Raw genomic sequence first — 20,598 nt, 5'->3', positions numbered from 1 at the left:
CCCTCCCTCTCCCTCTCTCTCCCTCTCTTTCTTTCTTTCTTTCTTTCTTTCTTTCTTTCTTTCTTTCTTTCTTTCTTTCTTTCTTTCTTTCTTTCTTTCTTTCCACAATTTGTTCTCAGGATTAAGTGAAGGGTGAAGTCCCCTGGTTCTGATTCAGAGCTGGTGTTATGAAACCCCATTCGTTTGGGGGGGATGCCCACTGTACATTGAAACTGATCAGGTTATAAATCAGACTGATGGCTTACTCCCCCCATCTGCCCCCACTCGTGACCTTTCCCACTTCTTTGTACAAACTGAATGCAGGGACACAGAGAGCTTGTCCTTGCTTTGCTTTCTCTCTCTCTCCTTCCTCCCTCCCCCCTCCCTCCCTCCCTCCTTCAGTATGGCTTTATTGGCCATAACCTTAACCCTAACCACACTATTTTTTAAAATCTCCCCTTTCTCTTCTAAGTCCACCCTGATTACAAAAGTTTTTTTTAATTTTTATTTTATGCTGAATTACTAAAAGATAAGAGGCCAAGGACTTAGATCCTTATCCCATAGAAGAAAGGGAAAGCTTTGATCATTGCTCATGAACTCATCCTTCTTTAACATCGGGGTTATCCATCTTTGTCTCTCTTCACGGAATAAAGGACATTCAAGGACCAAGTGACCTGTCTTCCCCACGTTACAAAAACACCAGAAGAGACTGAAAAAGAGACTCCTGAAAATTGGAATTTTAATTCGGGGGGATGGTAGGAAGATTAATCTGGTGGTGGTGGTGGTGGTGGTAGTAGTAGTAGTAGTAGTAGTAATAATAATAATAATAATAATAATAACAATAATAATAATAATAATAAATACACTATCTGGGAATACTCAAAGAGGTTCTAATCCAATATAGGAAAGAGAACATGCCCTTCTTGCTCACAGATTTGTGCATATAATTGGCTTCAAGCTGTAGACACTACTGCGATAGGTTTGAGGTCCCTATGGGAAAGGAAATCGTTATCCCTGGTTGCCCGGGGCATGAGTCCTATTGCAACCTCAAAGCCAGGGTGTCATGGACCAGAGCACAGACTCCTCCTCACCAGTTAAAGAGGACATGGATGAGGCCGAGCACTTGGGCACACCCCAGAAGGAGGCAGCCGAGACACCTCCAGGAACTCACTTTTGTCAAACTAGGGGACCTTCAGGAGACTGAGGCAGATCTCTTGCAAACACACAGCCTATTCCTGGGCAGATTCAGACCCTGAAGCTCTCCCCCACCAGAGTCCACTGCAGCATCTCTCCCCAACTGACCCCTCAGGACACCCAAGGCTAAGAACCACCCCGATCCTATAGAGAACTTTCTGCCATAACCAGGAGCAGCACCTTAAAGAAACGGGTAGTCTGCTCCTGGACTTGTATCTCCATGCAGCTATGAGTGTGCATTCGGCATAAACCGAGCGGAAAAAATAACCAAAACATACCTTACTGGTATTTTTTGGGGGGAGCATTATTTAAGCCAAATACAGATCAGAGAATCTGATTGGCTACTGGTAGAGCTGGCCCGAATAAAAATGATTGTTCGGCTTTTATTTGAGTATATTCAGCTATACCCATTGGCTGGTGGGCTCCTCTTGCAGTTGAGTTTGAACCAGCCCAGGATCGCCTGGGGCAAAGGGAGCTGAGAGCTCTGTGCCACCTTGGCTGAGGTTGGCTCTCATCTCTGCCCACCCCAGCTGATCCTCTCTTGCCTCCTTTGCCACAGGTAGATCTCGGGGCCCGCTTCTCCCGCAGCACAGTTTAGACCGCGCTGCAGGAGAAACTAAGCCAGCCCCAGAGTCGAGTTGGCTTTTTAAAAATTGGAATTTTTCTTCTTGGGCCTATTGAAGGATTTTCAAAGAATCATGGATCCGAATACCATACCTGTTTTGGGATCCAGGACTTTTTAGAAATAACAAAAATTTTTTGGGGGTCCAATAGATCCAACCCCCCCAAAAAACACTGGGCTTTTTCTTTTCTTTTTTTTTGCACATCCCTACTCACAGCCTTAAGCTACTGTACTTCTGCCCAAACAACTACACTTCCAGCCTCACTGCTGGAACTTGGACTCTAGGACGGCAGGGAACCCTCCTTACCATGGTAAGTATGAGGTGGCAAATATAAACGGTGTCAGACAAGAACTGGAACTGAATCACCTTGGAGTTTGGGAAGGATATATTCTGAAACGGATTTAGGAAGGATAGGGTTTCATAAAATCTAGTATCAAGGTGCACCTTTATTATTATTATTATTATTATTATTATTATTATTATTATTATGGATGGGGAAAAAGGGTTTGAAGTGTATGAATAATGCCTTCTCGAGTCTCAGGAACTAAAGGTGACGTCTGGTTCCTAGAGGTTGGGCCCTGTACCACCACACAACTGAATAACCTTTTCATTCTGCCTTTTAGTTATCATCTTATCTCCCATTGGGAGGAAAAGAACTGGATCTGGGAAGCAAACTAATAAACCGTCTTCTTATTTCCCATACTTTTCAGGGACTGGAAAAATTTCAGGAGCTCAAAGTTATTAACCCAGTTTCAGGGAAACGTTTAACTTTTCTCTACAGATAGCTGCTCTATCATACTCCACACTGGGTGGAGTCCTTCATGTCTCCCTCATGACCTATCTGTTTAGGCGCTGTCGTAGGGTTGCCAACTCCGGGTTGGGTGATCCCTGGAGATTTGGGGGCAGATCCCGGGGAGAGTGGGGTTCGGGGAAGTCAGCAGAGATGCAATGCAATACAATCTGCTTGCTAAAGCAGGGAAACTGAACTCTGTCCTTGATCTCTAGGGAAACTGATCTCTGTCCTTGGGAGATAAGCTGCAATTCTGGGAGGACTGCAAGTCCCACCCGGGGGCTGGCACACCCTAGGCCTTGGACAGTTAATACAGAAAAAGATACACTTCTTTTAAACCTCCACAGAAACCGTCATCGTATGTTCTTTCTGCCTTTCTGTATATATCACTGTGATAAGTACCATCAATGAACCTCTGAGGCAATAAAACAATGACAAATGCTACTAAAAAATGTCACTGCTTTGTCTGCGTGAAGGAAAACTGGGCAACAGCGCAAACTCAAACTGAAAAGACTATAATCGAAACCACTCTTCTAGTGACAACCTCTTAGGCACAATCAGAGTAGCAGTTTATTGGGATGTGACGTTGCTGCTGTTATCAGCGTTAACAAGAACAACTTTCCTCCATCTGCAGTCTTCCCCCGGCCAAAACAGGCAGATGGAGCCTCAAGCTCTCTGGGCCTGCTTGCAAAACAAACTTCCTCAAGTCGAAAATCTGGCGGTATTACCCTTCTTCCTAACTGTATAGACCAGCTAGCCCGGGAAGCTTTTTTTCTTCACTTCACAGTGCGAGCTGCGATCAAATTATTCGGTCGGGTCCCGAATTCCCGGCCCCTTTCGAACCACATTGAGTAGGTTGCGGTTTTTACAAAAGGAAAGCAAAATCAGAGCTGAGAAACTCGCCAGCTGCCCGAGCGAGCAAGAACAAGGTAAGTAAGCAGAACTCTCACCTTTGCGCTGTAGGGGATGTAATGCTTTGATAAAGCCTCGGGAGTGTGCATCCACGTTTTATCTGCAAGAGGGGGGAAAAACACACAATTCAGCCTCATTTGTTCTCGTCTTACGATCCTCCGGCACAGGCATCCGTCCTTCTAATCAAGTCCTTGTAAGAACTCTTGCTTTAAAGGGGTTTCCTCTAACAAAGATGACAAAATATTACTCCATATATAGCAAACATGTTATGACATCTAATGTCATTTGGCATCTGAAATCACTCCACTTTCCAATAAACAGGACAGATGGACTCCCTTTCTAGCTGTATCTGAAGGAGTGAGCGCTGATTCATGAAAGCTCATACTGTGCCACATTTTTTTTTAGTCTTTAAGGTGCTCCTGGACTCTTGCTCTTTTCTACAGCTAGAATGCGAGTCCATCTAGCTTCATCTGAGTAAGTGAGCAGTGACTCACGAAAGCTCATCCCCTGCCACATATTTTTTTAGTGCTGCGGTGGCTCAAGTGGTTAAGACGTTGAACTGCAGGCTGTGGAAGGTCAGTAGTTCAGCAGTTCGAGACCCGAGTGTGCCGCATGACGGAGTGAGCTCCCGTCTCCAGTTCCAGCTCCTGCCAACCTAGCAGTTCGAAAGCAAGAAATTGCAAGTAGATAAATAGGTACCACTTTAGCGGGAAGGTAACAGCGTTCCGTGCGCCTTGGTGTTTAGTCATGCCGGCCACATGACCACAGAAACGTCTTCGGACAGCGCTGGCTCTTCGGCTTTGAAATGGAGATGAGCACCGTTACCGTAGAGTCGGACTCGACTGGCTTTCGAGCAAGGGAAACCTTTACCTTTAAGGTGCTCCTGGACTCTTGCTCTTCTCTACAGTTAGAATGCGAGTCCATCGAGCTTCATCTGAAGAAGTGAGCGGTGACTCACGAAAGCTCATCCCCTGCCACAGAATTTTTTAGTCTTTAAACTGCTCCCGGACTCTTGCTCTTTTCTAATGTTATGCCAGGGTCTCTCATATCTAGACAGGATTCTTTCAGCATTCAAAGAGCTTCACGTACACCATCTCAGAAATCCTTTAAACAAGAGCAGAAGCCCACACCAGGGAACTCACGCCGTGATGCCCGTGAAAAGACCGCAAATGGCCCGAGAGTATTCTGCAATATTATGGTTTTGCCGTTTACATTTGTATCTGTTGTTTAAGAATTTCAAAGTGCATGCTACCTTGAGTACAGAAAGGCAGCATAGCGATGAAGAAATCCTTTCAAACATAGCCACTAGGCTAGGTATCCCCAGCATGAGGGCTCTTTTTGTAGAAAAAGCCCAGCAGGAACTCATTAGCATAATAGGCCACACCCAACAGCAAAACCCATTAGCATATTAGGCCACACCCTGACAGCACTGCTCATTAGCACATTAGGCCACACCCCCATGTTACCAGAAGTGTGGTCATCCAGCCACACCCACCTTTTGCTTCTTATTCTGTTGACCTTGTTTGTTGTCAAAACCCAGGGCCTTTTTTTGTAGCAGGAACTCCTTTGCATGTTAGGCCACCCCCCCCCTAATGTAGCCAATCCTAATGAGTTTCTGCTGTTGGGTGTGGCCTATTATGCTAATGAGTTCCTGCTGGGCGTGGCCAACTCGGGTGCCAGCCGGAACTCCGTTCCTGTGCGTTCCTGCCCAAAAATAGCCCTGCCCAGCATAGTACCTGCTGATGCCATTCTGGGTGCCTGCCAAGTGTTTTCGGAAAGGGGGCGGTGCCAGATGAGGCTTTTGCCCAGCAAGGCTTCTGATTGGCCACTGGAGATCTGGTTGGCTGTGTGGAGTTTTAAAAACATTGCTTTGGCAGCAGCTGCCACCGCAGCACAAGGATCTTCACTGTATGACTGAAGACAAGATGTAGGCTCACAAAGGTTGGGGACCCTGGCTTCAGGCACTCCCATCCTCTTGTTCGGGAATAATAATACCGGTCTGCACACATGAACATGCGCACACAACTGGATCAGACCATTAGTCCACCCAAGGTCAGTACTGTCTACTCAGACTGGCTGTGGCTTCTTCACCCAAAGAGTGATTGACAGATGGGATTCACGGCCACAGGAGGTGGCGGCGGCTACAAGCATGGATGGTTTCAAGCGGGAATTGGATAAACTGTATGGAGCAGAGGCCCATCAGTGGCTATTAGCCACAAAATATAGATAGGAACTCTCGGTCTGGGGAAAGTAATGTTCTGTATTCATGGTGCTTGGGGGGGGGGGCAACAGTGGGAGGGCTTCTAGTGTCCTGGCCCCACTGGTGGACCTCCTGATGGCACCTGGTATTTTTGGCTGCTGTGTGACAGAGTGTTGGACTGGATGGGCCACTGGCCTGATCCAACATTGGCTTCTCTTATGTTCTTATGTTCCCAGGTTCCCAGGTAGAACCTTATAATTTGTTTCTTCCATTCTAGTTCCCGATGAATTCTGATTTTTGGCACTTACAGTCGGAAGTTGTTAGGTCATCCATCCTATCATACCTATTAACTAGATGCAGTCAACGGTTTCATGTTTGTTTATGCTTCTGTTTATGCTGAAGTGATCCCCTTCCTAATATATTAAATGTCATTTATACAATATTAATACTGTAAATTTAAGCTATCCTTATGTACTTTTACAGCTCTTACTTGATGTTTTGTAATTCTGCTCAGTATATCTCAATAACGTTTATTTTGAAAAGGGGGGGGAGGTAGAGGCCTTTCACATCACCTGCTGCCTGGTCCTTTTAACTGGAGATGCCAGGGATTGAACCTGGGACCTTCTCCATGCCAAGCAGGTGCTCTGCTACTGAGCTACAGCCCCCACCGCATGGCTCTCCAAGGTCTCAGGTGGAGGTCTTTCCCATCACCTGCTGCCTGGTCCTTTTAACTGGAGATGCCGGGGATTGAACCTGGGACCTTCTGCGTGCCAAACAGAGGCTCTTCTATTGAGCCATGGCCCTTCCCCTCACTCTGTTGTCTGAGAATACCTTAGAGTAGGCAGCATATCAATGAATACAAAAAAATACAAGTTTGTAAGACCAGCACTATTTTCTCCCTATGATGAGCGGGAAGGAAGGCGGCCTCTAGACTCCAAGAACTGTGAGAGTTCAAGAAATATGCGCTCTATAGCATCCACGGACTGTGGTCACTGAACTGAGGTGCTGTTCTGTATGTGGTCTCTCACAAAAAGTGTGCACCACAAGGCCTCAGTAACAGAACAACAACTTTCTTCAGCCATTATGAACATAATCTTACACAGAGATAATCCCTATGGTCTACCAACAAACTGCACTTTTGTAAATAATAATATACGGTGCATATTATAGGCACAGCAGAAGAAGCAGAAGCAGAAGCAGAAGCAGACGAAGAAGAAGAGGAGGAGGAGGAGACGGAGGAGGAGGAGATTGGATTTATACCCCACCCTTCACTACCCAAAGGTGTCTCAGAGCAGTTTACAAACTCCTTTCCCTTCCCCTCCCCACAACAGACACCCTGTGAGGTAGGTGGGGCTGAGAGAGCTCTTGATAGAAACTGCTCTTTTCCAAGAACAGCTGTGCCAGAATTATGGCTTGCCCAAGGTCATCCAGCCAGGTGCAAGTGGAGGAGTGGGGAATCAAACCCGGTTCTCCCAGATTAGAGTCCGCGCACTTAACCACTACACCAAACTGGCTCATAGTAGACCAGAATTAGTCAGCTCACCCACAATGCAGTACTCTTACCTAGTAGAAATAATAGTTTATTATGGTTAACAACAACAATAAAGGAACATTCAGGTGGGTAGCCATGTTGGTCTGAAGCAACAGAACAAAGTTTGAGTCCAATGGCACCTTAATTCTGCGTATAAGCTTTCATGCAAACACAAAAGCTTATACCCGGAATTAAACTTTGTCTTAAAGTTAACACTGGACTCAAACACTGTTCCAATATAACTCTATTGAAAATACAGCCCACTGTTAATCTTTTTACTGAGGAACTATTGATTTCTCTGCTCCAAATGTCAAGTTTTTCGGCAAACTTGGGTCTTCCTTCAGGCTCACAGAAACATCCCCACCCCCCAAAAAAAATCTGTCCCTAGCTCCCAAAATACTAGAACTTGAGGACATCCAATGAAGCCAGTAAGTTCAGGACAAACAAAAGGAAATACTACTTGACACAGAGAGTGATTAAAATGTGGAATTTGCTGCCAGAGGATGTTGTGATGGCCACAGGAATAAACAGTTCTCAAAGGGGACAAGATACATTCATGGAGGGGAAGGCTATCAGTGGCTACTAGCCATGGTGACTGAGGGGAACCTCCACATTCAGAGGCACCAATCCTCTGAATCCCAGAGCCAGGAGGCAACATCAGGGGAAGGCCTCGGCCTCTATGCTCTGTTGTTGGCCCTCCAGAGGAACTGGCTGTCCACTGTGTGAGACCGAATGCTGGACTAGGTAGACCACTGATCTGATGCAGCAGGGCTCTTCTTATGTTTTTAGGAAGGCCTCAGCCTCCATGCCCTGTTCTTGGCCCTCCAAAGGACTGGTTGACCACTGTGTGAGACAGGATGCTGGACTAGAAGGACCACTGATATAGCAGGGCTCTTCTTATGTTCTTAGGAAGGCCTCGGCCTCTCTGCCCTGTTCTTGGCCCTCCAGAGGACTGGTTGGCCACTGTGTATGACAGGATGCCAGACTAGATGAACTATTGGTCTGATGCAGCAGGGTTCTTCTTATGTTTTTAGGAAGGCCTCGGCCTCTATGCCCTGTTGTTGGCCCTCCAGAGGAACTGGCTGGCCACTGTGTGTGGCAGGATGTTGGACTACATGGCCTATTGGTCTGATCCACCAGTGTTCTTCTTACGTTCTTATCAGGAAAAGTTCTGGGACTTTATGCCCTGATGCTGGCCATCTAGAGGAACTGGTTGGACTGTGTGAGACAGGTTGCTGGAGTAGATGGACCACTGGTCTGATGCAGCAGGGCTCTTCTTATGTTCTTAATGTAATTTAGTTTCAAAGCAACAGGAAGAGGCTGCTCTGAAATTCAAGACCGTGGGGGTGGGGGGAGAGATACTACATTAAGAAGTTCAGCTGAAGATTATGCAAAGGGATTTGGCAGTGGGCCCTTTCAATTTATTAGATGAATGGGTTTCACAATGAAAGCCAGATGACTGTGTTTCTTCACCCATTTCCCTTAAAATTAATTTTAACAGGGCTTCACAGTCTGCCGTTTGTTTGTTTGCTCTGAAATAATATACAAAACACAACACTCCGAAATAGAGAAACCTTGGAACAACAACAGTTAGGATTACTTTGGCATGTCATACACATCGAAAAACGGGAAAATGTCTCCCATGCAGCAGCTGAAACGATAACTTTAACAATAGCCAGCCAGAAATTCAAATGCCACGTTAAACCCCTGCAGGCACGATCCAAAGCGGTAAACACTTCGGTCTCACTGCATTCAAAAAGAGATACTTAAGCACATGGTCTGTTTTCCCAATGAGATGCCTGGATTTAAACGTGCTGAATGTGGTTGTTTTGTGCCCTACTTTCTCAGAATTCTTATAGCACTGTGGATGGATATCTGACGTAAACACTTTGCTAAGGTATGAAAGGTCTCGGGATGAGGTCGTTCATATGACCTGCTACCTGGTCCTTTTAACTGGAGATGCCGAGGATTTGAACCTGGCACTGTCTGCATGCCAAGCAGATGCTCCACCACCTCCCTTTTATGGTCTTGCTGCAGAAGGATAAAAAGGTAAAGGTAAAGGTTCCCTTGCTCGAAAGCCAGTCGAATCCGACTCTAGGGTTGCGGTGCTCATCTCCGTTTCAAAGCCCAAGAGCCAGCGCTGTCCGAAGACGTTTCCGTGGTCATGTGGCCGGCATGACTAAACAAGGCGCACGGAACGCTGTTACCTTCCCACCGAAGTGGTACCTATTTATCTACTTGCAATTTCTTGCTTTCGAACTGCTAGGTTGGCAGGAGCTGGAACTAGAGATGGGAGCTCACTCCGTCATGCAGCACACCCGGGTCTCGAACTGCTGAACTACCGACCTTCCATAGCCTGCAGTTCAGCGTCTTAACCACTTGAGCCACCGGAGAAGGATACAGGCAGCCTAATCCTTTGCTGCTCATTTAGCACAGCTAGATGACAAATTATGCAATTCCACAGTTGTTTTGGGTTACTAAAATATTCAATTTGAACTGACAGCTGAAGAAGAAGAAGAAGATAGTGGATTTATACCCTGCCCTTCATGACCTGAAGGAGTCTCAGAGCGGCTTACAATCGCCTTTCCCACTTGATCTTAGCCAAAAGGCCGAGATGGCCTCCCACAACAGACACCCTGTGAGGTAGGTGGGGCTGAGAGAGCTCCTTTGAGAACTGCCCGTGAGAGAACAGCTCTGAGAACTTGTAACTGACTCAAGGTCACACCAACAGCTGCATGAGGAGGAGGGGGGAATCAAATCAAATTCTCCCAGATTAGTCCGTACTCCTAACCACTACACCAAACTTTAGCAGCTCAAAGGCTCCTTTCTCATGCCAAACTGTAGCTGGGCCTTGCTGGGTCTTCTCTGTCGCAGGGAGTCCCACAAAACGATGCTTCTCTGACCCAAGGTGCAGGATCAGAGGTTCTTTTGCATATGGATTGGATGTTAAAATTCTAGTCTTATCTGTAGTGCTGTTGTAAGACATAGAGCATTTTGTGTTGTTCAGGACAGGAAACCATGCATTATTTATTTTTAAACTCTCTTTCCTGTTGAAATTGTGTTTATGTTTATGAATTTCAATGGCTTCCCTATGTAATCTGACATGGTAATTGGATGTGCTGTCCAGCCTCCTCAGGAAAGAACCTCCTCAGGAAAGCTCCTCCATTAGCATGTGACAGCCTGGGGAACTCCTACAAGATAATGACTCAGCTCTACCCCACCTTCCTGAGTAGATAAAAATTACCTGCCTACCTTTTTTTCCTTCTTCTCACCTTGACACAGAGAGTACTCCATTTTTCTGTGTTATACCTCTGAGGATGCCAGTCACAGCTGCTGGTGAAACGTCAGGTCCTACAATGCCAAGAGCACGGCCCATACAGCCCGGAAAATTTACAACGACTAATGAACTCCAGCCGTGAAAGCCTTTGACGACATATTGATGTGTGGGTGCGTTAACTGCCATCAAGTCATTTCTGAATTATGGCAACCCGATGAATTAACGGCCTCCAAAATGTCCTTGCTCAGGTCTTGCACACTGAAAGCCATGGATCCCTTGACTGAGTCCATCCATCTCATGTTGTGTCTTCCTCTCTTCCTGTTGCCTTCAACTTTTCCCTAGCATTCTTGTCTTTCCCAGTGACTACTGTCCTCTCATAATGTGACCAAAATGTGATAGCCTCAGTTTAGATGCTTGAGAAGAAAGACAGAGTGGTTACCGATATCGCTGGAGAAACTTCTATTTCCGTTTCTACTTTTAATGTCATAGGAACATAAGAGAAGCCAATGCTGGATCAGGCCAGTGGCCCATCCAGTCCAACACTCTGTCTGTCACACAGTGGCCAAGAATACCAGGGGCCATCAGGAAGTCCAGCAGTGGGCCAGAGGCCCTCCCACTGTTACCCCCCCAAGCATCAAGAATACAGAGCATCACTTGCCCCAGACTGAGAGTTCCTACCTATACCTTGTGGCTAGCAGCATAGCGGGAGACCGCATAGACAGCACAGCGGGAGACCGCGCTACAGGGATAGCTGGCCACCAAAGTTGGGTGGTTGTTCCCATCTTGGTTGATTAATATAGCACCATGTTATAGGATGGTTTTACTGTGGTTTTAAATGTGTATTTTATTGTATGTCTTATTGTATTTTATATTCCGGCTTTGCCGCCTGTGAACCGCCCTGAGCCTTTGGGAGGGCGGGATAGAAATCAAATAAATAAATGAATAAATGATATACAAACAAGTGTTATGGTTGTTTTTGTTAGAGAGAAGAAGAGTTAAAAGAAATGATAAAAGGGAGGGGGTGGGAGCACTGCGGGAAGCCTGTAGAAGAGGGGGTGGGGGGAAGGAAAAGGGATATGTATTGATTCTAATATTTTTATGTTGAACGTGATGTAATATTCCTATAATAAAAATTGTTCTTTAAAAATAAATAAATAAATAAATAAATAACAGCGATGGATGGACCTCTGCTCCATATCTGATTCCCTCTTGAAGCCACCCATGCTAGTAACCACCACCAACTCCAGTGTCCAATTTGGGTCCCTCCATCTGGGCAGAAAAGCACCGCCTGTACCTTATAGCAGAGAGCTCATTAGAGGAAGCGCGCAGACAAATGAGCCCTTGATGGTATGGCTGAAGTTGCAGGGTCCTGTGATAATGAGCCTCAAGCTCCTCCAGAAGAGAGGCCACAGCTCAGTGGTAGAGCATCTGCTTGGCATGCAGAAGGTCCCAGGTTCGATCCCCAGCATCTCTAGTTGAAAGGACCAGGCAACGGGTTTGACAGGTAAGTACGTATTGCATGTATTTTCAATTTCCCCCCCAAATATTTGTGTGTTCTTCCCCCCAGCAGCTTTAGAATTTCCAGAAATTTTACTTCTCTGCTGGGAGTTCATACGTTGGCGATGTCATCTGACTTGAGTTCAGAATGGGCAGCAATTGCCTGGATCACTACATTAAGTCATTACCCCGTTTCATAGGTTGACACATGCCATTCATTTTATTTTGAGAATTCATCAACAGGTAGGAGTGGGTTGGTGTAGTGGTTAAGTGGTTAAGTGTGCGCACTCTAATCTGGGAGAACTGGGTTTGATTCCCCCCTCCTCCACTTGCACCTGCTGATGTGACCTTGGGTCAGTCACAAGCTCTGGCACAGCTGTCCTTGAAAAAGAGCAGTTCTCAAAAGAGCTCTCTCAGCCCCACCTACCTCATTCTTCTTCTTCTTCTTCTTCTTCTTCTTCTTCTTCTTCTTCTTCTTCTTCTTCTTCTATGGGAACTTTTCCTCTTCTGAACAGATCTCGTTTTCACCTCCATTGTACAATGTAACTGCAAATGCCTGGGTTTTGGCTTGCTGGTCTCACTCTGAGAAGAAGAGATTGGATTTATACCCCGCCCTTCCCTTGGAGTCTCAGAGCGGCTTACAAACTCCTTTCCCTCCCCCTCCCCACAACAGACACCCTGTGAGGTGGGTGGGGCTGAGAGAGCTCTGACACAAACTGCTCTTTTTCAAGGACAGCTGTGCCAGAGCTTGTGACTGACCCAAGGTCACATCAGCAGGTGCAGGTGGAGGAGTGGGGAATCAAACCCGGTTCTCCCAGATTAGAGTCCGCACACTTAACCACTACACCAAACTGGCTCTCTGCAATAATTCACCCCAGCCCAACGGCTGTCCACCTTGCCCTGACACTTCTCTAATCTTACATCTGAACAACATTTTGGCAAAACTTTGATAGACTGAATAACTTTGATAGATCAAAGCCGCTAATAGATGCGCAGTCCTCTCTTGGCATTCAGGCGGGCCGCCAGCTAATCACGAACTGCAGAACGGCATTTATCTGTAATGCTGATGACTGTCCGTGACCTTTCTGTTCCGTGCCTTCATACGATTTTTGGCAATTTCTTAAATTTGTTAATTATTCATGGACGCTATACTTCATTCGAATGAGTCATACTTCAAAGACAGGCCAAAAGACCACGAGACCTGTATTTGCCAAGGGCACCAAACCCCCCCCCCACCTTTCCAAAACATTTTATAGGATTTATAGTAAAGGTAAAGGTTCCCTTGCTCGAAAGCCAGTCGAGTCCGACTCTAGGGTTGCGGTGCTCATCTCCGTTTCAAAGCCGAAGAGCCAGTGCTGTCCGAAGACGTTTCTGTGGTCATGTGGCCGGCATGACTAAACACCAAGGCGCACGGAACACTGTTACCTTCCCAGTGAAGTGGTATCTATTTATCTACTTGCAATTTCTTGCTTTCGAACTGCTAGGTCGGCAGGAGCTGGAACTAGAGACGGGAGCTCACTCCGTCATGCGGCACCCGGGTCTCGAACTGCTGAACTACTGACCTTCCACAGCCTGCAGTTCAGCGTCTTAACCACTTGAGCCACCGCAGCTCCTATAGGATTTATAGGTAGAGGATATTTTGCATTCATCTCTAGGACTAACTAGTGCTATCAACCCATAGAAATTACACCATTGAGAGCCAGTTGGTACCGTGGTTAGGAGCGTGGACTCTAATCTGGGAGAACCGGGTTTGATTCCCACTCCTCCACTTGCACCTGCTGGATGACCTTGGGCAAGCCATAGTTCTGTCAGAGCTGTCCTTGAAAAAGAGCAGTTTGACCTACCTCACAGGCAATGCTCCCTCTAAGCTGTGGACTCTTGTGAGCAAAAATTCTACATTGCGGGCTACTGGCAGTAAAGTTGTGAGTGAGCGATTTGGCTATTGCACAAATTAGTTTGCTCTGGAGACATCCTTCTTGAGCTAAGATAAAAATGTGTGAGCCGGAGGCTAAACAAACTGTGTGCTAACTCACACTAACTCATCTTAGAGGGAACAGTGCTCACAGGGTGCCCGTTGTGGGGAGGGAAAGGGAAAGGAGTTTGTAAGCCGCTCTGAGAGTTTGAGTGAAAAGCAGGGTATAAATCCAATCTCCTCCTCCTTCTATCCTCCTCCTCCTCCTCTCCTTGAAATGATCGACCTCTGTGAGACTACATGCAACTTTGTACATTACTACTGGTGGCCCACGTGTGTTAGAGAAGTGGGCCAGTCCCTTCCTGCACAAACTTAAAATGAGGAAATGAATGAAATTTTAAAAACATGGCCACCTAAACAATAACCACTTTTGACAAGACTGCCATCTCAAACAAACAAACTAACAAAAGATGCTAAATATTTAACAGATGCTTCTAACTGTAAACTGGGACACAATTCATACTGTGCCAATTCCAGTCTCGTGAATGAAGGATACAAACTGTAATGTAACACAGGGCACTACACTAAAGTAAAGACTCTATGGTAATGTCACGCCACTGGACCTTAATGTTCCTTTCACGGAAGACTCCTTCCCCTAATAGAAAATCCTGTTCTCGGAGAACAGAAGAGGCGGGATACATCCTTCAGTAACTGCAGTATCTATCAGTACCTTTCATCACACCTTCCTATGGTATGCAATCATTCCTTAAACAGAAGATGAAGTGGGAGATGAAAAGCAGAAACATATGGGAAATATTTAGCCAAAAAGACTGGACAACTTCTTTTGATTGCCAAATCGGAGTCCTCATTTAAGATTAGTGGCTGAGCTTCACATACGGAGTCTGGGGGAGGGGATATGGGTGAGTGCCATCAGTATGATTTAAGATCTGGGGAGGGACCCTGGAAGTGATATCACACACACACACACACACACACACACACACACACACACACACACACACACGGAAACTGAAGAAAGTCTATGGTAAGACCATAGAGTTACCAGTGATTCCTAGAGATGTGTGACATTACTTCTACCAGTTTGGTGTAGTGGTTAAGTGCGCAGACTCTAATCTGGGAGAACCAGGTTTGGTTCCCCACTCCTCCACTTGCACCTGCTGGATGACCTTGGGCAAGCCATAGTTCTGTCAGAGCTGTCCTTGAAAAAGAGCAGTTTCTGACAGAGCTCTCTCAGCCCCACCCACCTCACAGGGTGTCTGTTGTGGGGAGGGGAAGGGAAAGGGGTCTGTAAACCACACTGAGACTCCTTTGGGTAGTGAAGGGTGGGGTATAAATCCAATCTCTTCTTCTTCTTCTTCTTCTTCTTCTTCTTCTTCTTCTTCTTCTTCTTCTTCTTCTTCTTCTTTTGGGTTTTCATTGTTGGTGAATTTTTGTGTATTCATTCTTCTGCTGACAGAGCTCTCTCAGCCCCACCTGCCTCACAGGGTGTCTGTTGTGGGGAGGAGAAGGGAAAGGAGTTTGTAAGCCACTCTGAGACTCCTTTGGATAGTAAAGGGCGGGGTATAAATCTAATCTCTTCTTCTTCTTCTTCTTCTTCATTTTCATTGTTGGTGAATTTTTGTGTATTCATTCTTCCGCTGAGAGATGGCAGGAAGAGTGGGTTGCTGGCAGGACATCTGCCTTAGTGGGAGACTTGGCGACCCCAGCTTTGCAGCACCTAGAAACTGTCTGCTCCTATCAGGTTAAGGTAAAGGTTCCCCTTGCTTGAAAGCCAGTCGAATCCGACTCTAGGGTTGCAGTGCTCATCTCCATTTCAAAGCCGAAGAGCCAGCGCCGTCCGAAGACGTTTCCGTGGTCATGTGGCCGGCGTTACTAAACACCAAGGCGCACGGAACGCTGTTACCTTCCCACTGAAGTGGTACCTATTTATCTACTTGCAATTTCTTGCTTTCGGACTGCTAGGTTGGCAGGAGCTGGAACTAGAGACGGGAGCTCAATCCTTCATGTGGCACACTCGGGTCTCGAACTGCTGAACTACTGACCTTCCACAGCCTCAGCAAGGGTGTAGACTTTCCAATTTCCCGGGGGGGCTGGGGCTGGCCCAGCGGCATTGCTGTGCTAGGAGCAAGGGTGGCTCCCGGGGGAGGCTGAGCACCTTCCTGAAAATTTCAGCGGAGGCTGAAGCCCCGCCGCCCCCACGAAGATTACGCCTATGAGCGTCTTAACCACTTGAGCCACCGCAGCTCCTCAGCTCCTATCAACAGGGGCTCAAATACTATCCATTCACTGTCCCCCATATTTCTGATGGCCAAAACTCACTTTGCTTTTACATCTGAATAGGTTTACTCAGGGCTTTTTTTGTAGAAAAAGCCCATCAGGAACTCATTAGCATAGGCCACATTCAAAAGCAGAAATTCATTAGCATATCAGGGCACACCCCTGACAGCACTGCTCATTAGCCTATTAGGCCACACCCCCATGCCTTCCCTTGGCTTGCCCGGGTGCCCTGTGGCTGTGGGGCACCCAGGCCAGCCGGCCCTTGGACAGGCTGGGGAAGACACGGGGAGGCATTTAAATGCCTCCCTGATCCTTCCAGCCCCCCCAGCCTGTCTGCCTCAGAGTCGCCCGGGGGGGGGGTGTCACTCTCCAGGCCTTCCCTCTGTAGCCTCCCACACAGAGGTTTTGGCTGTAATGGGCCTGGCCAACTCTGAAGCCAGCCGGAACTCCATTCCTGTGCGCTCCTGCCCAGAAACAGCCCTGGGTTTACTGTTAAAATGTAAATGCAAGAGTTCACTGTTCTCTTGAGGAGTCCAGCCTCCTGTATCTCTGCGTGAGTCAGCATTATGGGTATCCCCCCCCCCCGCTAGGAGAGCCGGTCACACTGCTGTGTCTATACTGGGAGTGATAGGTCATTTCTTTATTTTATTTTCAACATTTCTAAATCCCGCTAAATTACTCATTCCTCACTAACGTGGGCTCGAGGCAGGTTACATATACATACCCACACCTCCCCAGGGCTATTTTTGGGCAGGAACGCACAGGAATGGAGTTCCGGCTGGGTCCTGAGTTGGCCACACCCAGCAGGAACTCATTAGCATAATAGGCCACACCCAACAGCAGAAACTCATTAGGATTGGCTCCATTAGAGGTGTGTGGCCTAACATGCAAAGGAGTTCCTGCTCCAAAAAAAGGCCCTGGGTTTTGACAACAAACAAGGTAAACAGAATAAGAAGCAAAAGGTGGGTGTGGCTGGATGACCACACTTCTGGTAACATGGGGGTGTGGCCTAATATGCTAATGAGCTGTGCTGTCATGGGTGTGGTCTATTATGCTAATGAGTTCCTGCTGTGGGGTGTGGCCTATTATGCTAATGAGTTCCTGCTGAGCTTTTTCTACAGAAAAAGGCCTGGTAAAGCCACATAGTGGTCGTGGTGGTATGTACTAACAAGTTACAGCAGACTTATGGAGACCCTATGGGGTTTCCTAGGCAAGAGAGGCTCAGAGGTGTTTTGCCATTGCCTGCCTCTGCACAGCAACCCTGGATGTCCTTGGTGGTCTCCCATCCAAGCACTCATGAGGGCAAACCCTGCTTATTTTCTGAGATCTGATGCGGTCAGGCTAACAAGGCCGCATCAACATATCTCAAATGCCAAAGCGAGAAGAGCGATCAAACAAACGCTGAAGACTTTAAAATGTATGCCCTTTTCAGACACACTTTATGGAAAGCTAACAGAGGCCTGTTCCACAGCATCAGGGCTACCACCAAAAAGTCTCTAAAATGGGTTAGTACCTCCCCACCAGAGGAGATAATAAAGAGAAACTGAGAGGACAAAAAAAGTTGATGCACAAGCTCATTTTATGTTGTTGTTCAGTCGCAGACACATTTCCGGTGATGTCAGGAGGTGTGGCCTTATGACACACTTCCGGTGATGTCAGGGGGTGTGGCATATGCTAATGAGTTATGCTAATGAGTTCCCCTAGCTCTTTTTCTACGAAATGACCCCTTTATAAATGGATTTATCTGACAGCTTATTGAAATGACATGTTGCTAATTTAGCACTGGCAATAGCACGTTAGATTCTTTGCTAATAATTAGGGACGGGCATGGACCTCATCACAAACCTAATTTCATGACGAAAATCATCCAGGTCGTGGTTCGCGAACCGAGGTTTGTGCTATCTCACCTCAAGGACCCTCCCACAACCCTCCATGTGGTTATTGGGAGGTTCAAGCAGCTCGTGGGGGAAGAGGGGGGAGCAAGAGGGATCGCTGAAATGGCTTGCGTACATTTCAGCCTAACAGTGGGGCTGGTACACCCATCAGCTGTTAGGCTGAAATAGATGTAAGCCATTTCAGTGATCCCTCTTGCTCCCCCCTGCTTCCAAGTGGGGGGGGGGGAGTGAAATGGACAGGTGAAATGGCTCACAGCCATTTAACCCTTCTTGGGCAACCCCCCCCCCCTTTGTCCCAGCTGTGGTTTGCTGTGGCCAGGAGAAAGGCAGCTCAGGCATTTTTGGCTTCACTCAGTTCGGGATTTGGTTCTGATACACCCCGAACCAAACTGGAATTTTCTGGTTCGTGCCCATCCCTACTAATAATGCTGTAGCCAGGTTTTCAGAGAAGCGTTAACAACCTTTGACATTTCAGGGGCTTGCACTGACAAAAAGAAGTAACGTTCCAACGACATTACAGCTCGTTTACAAATACGACGTTAGGTGGAATAAAGTTGTTTTCATCGCTTCTCTTCCTATTTAAAAATATCTCTCGAGTCTGCAGTTACAAGTATAAAGATAAAAAGCACCACCAGCTACCACTCCATATATTAGTTGGTCAATGCTGAGCTCAGCGTGCATGAAATGTGATTCAGGAAGTGCCAGATAAATGCATCTTCTCAGCTACAAATTCATTTGGTGGCTCTTGACAAGTTGGGAACTGTATTCTAATGTCCTTCAGCAGCCCAAATTCTACTTTCATCAATGCAATGCACCAAAAGTTCCTCAAAGACCTTGGAATTAAAATTCTAAAGACCTCCAGGCTGAAGATACCTGCTGTGACATCACAACAAGTCAACCAACCAAGATTACGACAGTAAGAGAGATGAACATAATTCATCATATTTGCTGGCTTTTCCAAAGGCAACAGGAAATTAATTGCTTTATACAAGTATAGTGTAATTTGCATCCATGGTCTATAGCAACAGTTGTATTTTGTGACTTGCATCCTAAGCAGGTAACATAAGATAGTATCAAGCATTCAATAAAGCTGTTGGATGATCTACCACATATTATTCTTTTGCTTACAGAAACACCAGTTTTCAAAATATGCAAACTGCATAATTACTGACCCATAACAGCCAGCTGCTCTTAAGCTTAGCCAACAGTCATAGAGGTTGTCTGCTGTGACATCACAACAAGCCCACCAATCGGAACTCGTGCACATGTGCTTATTTAGCCCTCTAACAGCAGTCCAAAAACAATCAAAGCACCCAAATCTTACAATACTACCTAATCAGGGTTATGCAGATGTACACAGGCTAATGACTTTTCCTACTCAGACAAATTTGAATATAGTCAAATTCGATTTATGGAACACCAATATCAGCTGAGATTATCACAGGTTATTCGGATCAGTTACCCCTCTGCAAAGTTAGGCATGCTGCCTGAATTGTTGAAGAGAGCAATGTCAGAGGCCAAACTGACTGACACGGTGGATATGAGGCTGGAGTCTTTGGAGGAAGAAATAAGGAACGATGCCAAGTGGGGTGTCCTTCGCACTGTTCTCTAGAACAACCTAGAATGGCTGGCAAGGCATTTCTTTAAACTTAATTACTTATTCAAAATATTTTTATCATGCATTACTTATCAAGGGAAAAGTGGGTCCTATTTTTCAAAGTGCTTTGGGCTAAATGAATGATAAATTGGATTTTTTTGTTTTTTAAAGGATTTTTATTAAAATCTTCAAAAAAAGAAAGATAAAGATAACAAAACAAGAAAGGAGAAAAAGACATATAAACTAAAAGGAGGCTTCCGATTTCCTCCATGACAAATAAGTATAATCAAACAAATCCCTCTTACTCTGTGTTTAGAATGAATGCTCTCTTTTTTGTATTGTCCAAGTTTCTTATTCATTAAACCCACAAGTCATCGAATTGTCACTTTTGGGGAGAACATCTCTGATTAACATGAATGTCTTACCTAGAATGCTATTTTTATTCCAGACAATTCCTGTTTTGACAACAGAAGTGCTATTTAAACAATGGCAGAAAGCTATATCCAGATTTGTATGGCAAGGGAAAAAAACCAAGAGTTATATATAAGATATTACAGGATGCAAATGAAAGAGGAGGATTGGGTTTGCCTGATTTGTAATGATATTTTGCTGCTTGTTGCTTAGTGTGGATGAAGGAATGGATCTTCAGAAGATTACTGGAAGCTAGAGGGGCATTATTTGAGTTTTGGATGGCACAGATACTTGTGGTATGATAAAGTTAAGGCTAATGTAGAATTCAATAACTGCTATGTTAGACATGCCATATTGAGACTATGAAATAAATATAAATCTAGGATCTGGCCAAAAATACCTTTGTAGTTATCACCATAAGAAACTCACTTTAGAAGAGAAATGACAAGTTTGTATAAATAGTTAACATACTGTGATGTGTC

The 20,598-nt window shown here is 45.9% G+C and overlaps 1 long non-coding RNA gene across 2 annotated transcripts in view; it reads right to left on the bottom strand.

The window, feature by feature from the left end:
- Window positions 1-3,537: 3,537 nt before the first annotated feature.
- The window catches only part of LOC107117286, an 83,586-nt gene continuing 66,525 nt past the window's right edge, over window positions 3,538-20,598 (bottom strand). For both annotated transcript variants that reach the window (XR_001482731.1, XR_001482732.1), the window contains one exon: window positions 3,538-3,598. This is a non-coding gene — a long non-coding RNA (uncharacterized LOC107117286). The remainder of the gene's footprint in view (window positions 3,599-20,598) is intronic.

This window comes from Gekko japonicus, unplaced genomic scaffold (genome assembly GCF_001447785.1).
Source record: "Gekko japonicus isolate JY-2015 unplaced genomic scaffold, Gekko_japonicus_V1.1 scaffold430, whole genome shotgun sequence".
Lineage (NCBI taxonomy): Eukaryota > Metazoa > Chordata > Lepidosauria > Squamata > Gekkonidae > Gekko > Gekko japonicus.
Note: the sequence above shows the minus strand (reverse complement) of the source record. Positions and strands in the feature narration are given on the sequence as shown.